Source organism: Limulus polyphemus, unplaced genomic scaffold (assembly GCF_000517525.1).
Source record: "Limulus polyphemus unplaced genomic scaffold, Limulus_polyphemus-2.1.2 Scaffold3700, whole genome shotgun sequence".
Lineage (NCBI taxonomy): Eukaryota > Metazoa > Arthropoda > Merostomata > Xiphosura > Limulidae > Limulus > Limulus polyphemus.
In genome coordinates this window covers 93928-95354 of record NW_013669310.1, presented here as the reverse complement: position 1 = coordinate 95354, position 1427 = coordinate 93928, and the positions used below count along the sequence as shown (strand labels likewise).

The 1427-nt window shown below is 35.5% G+C and overlaps 1 protein-coding gene and 1 long non-coding RNA gene across 3 annotated transcripts in view; both read left to right on the top strand.

The window, feature by feature from the left end:
- Positions 1–809, top strand: part of LOC111088410 — a 2029-nt gene extending 1220 nt beyond the window's left edge. Inside the window, exon 4 of the long non-coding RNA XR_002612935.1 lies at positions 26–809. This is a non-coding gene — a long non-coding RNA (uncharacterized LOC111088410). The remainder of the gene's footprint in view (positions 1–25) is intronic.
- Positions 1–1427, top strand: part of LOC106469877 (F-box only protein 21-like) — an 80765-nt gene that overhangs the window by 9750 nt on the left and 69588 nt on the right. The window lies entirely within an intron of this gene.

Genomic DNA, 1427 nt, shown 5'->3' with positions numbered 1-1427 from the left:
AGCCTGTTTCCCGTCAAGCAAGTAGGTGTCAGACTCCTTGATTTTTTTTCAACTTTTTTTTTTTCTCTCAGCATTGTTACCAAAATTGTTGAAGAAACAAATAGATTTGCACACCAGCAAGGGGAACACCTAAACAACGATGTCAGAAAGAAAAGGAAACTTCTGAAATATAGTGATGTTACTCCTCAAGAAATTTTAACTTTTATTGGTTTAACTATTTCTATGGGTATAACTCTCTTACCATCTGTTACAAATTACTGGTCTACCACTCCTTAACTTCATCTTCCCTTGTTTTCTTCAGTATTTTTCAGAGAAAAATTCCTAACTATTGCTTGCTTCTTTCATTTCGATGACAATACTAATAATCTACCTAAAACTGATCCTAAACAAGATAAACTTGTGCTTGTGCTTGATCATCCACTAACAGCTTTTCCAGCTCACTATAACTCTTCTAGGGAACTTTCTATTGATGTTCAAATGTTGGGAACAAGGGTAGAATTTCTTTTAAGCAATATCTATCTAGCAAGCCTACCAAGTGGGGAATGAAACTTTGGGTTCTGGCAGAAGCCGTGACTGGATACTGTTTAAATTTTAGAATATACTCTGGTAAAGAGGGATCTGTACCTTCCAAGGGCTTAGCTAGCACAGTTGTAATGACTCTGATGGGAAAAGTACCTTGGAAGGGGACACTCTCTTTTTACTGATAATTTTTATACTTCCCCAACTCTGCTGTGATGTGGACTGATAAAAAGAGATGTTCATGCTCTTTCTACAATCAATAATGCTACAGTAAAGAAAGTGACAAGAAGACAGGGTGACATGATTAGCAAGCCACAGCTAATCTTGGATTACAACAAGTTTATGGGAGGGGTTGATCTTAATGATCAATGTCTTAGCTATTATTCCATTCCACGTAAAAATGTCAAATGGTATAACAAGCTTTTCTTTAGACTTGTTGACCTGTCTATTGTCAATTCTTTTATTCTTTTCAAACAGATAACTAAAAATAGCAAGTGCAAACAGAAGGAATTCCGTTTACAATTATTGGAATCTCTCGTGAAACCTATAATTGAAAGTAGAGGAGGACCTTCTTGTTTTTCAAGTATCCATTTACCAGTTCAGGCAGATGCAAAGGAATGGCTCGCACCTGGGAAACATTTTCCAGCATTTGCTGAAAAAAAAAAAAGGGGGTGCAGATTGTGCCTCCACAGAGGTTTAATTAAGTTGACTTATAAACAGTGCAAGGTTCATCTCTGTGTAAGGCACTTTGAAGAGTACCTATCTTTGAAGACTCTTCAAAGAAGTTAACTTTTCTTTATACCAAATCTAGTCAACATTTTATGATTAGAAAGAAAAGTAAAACTCAGTCTGATTCCTTTTATTTCCATCTTCCTTCACTTTCTTAAAATCTAAAATTTCTTTAGTAT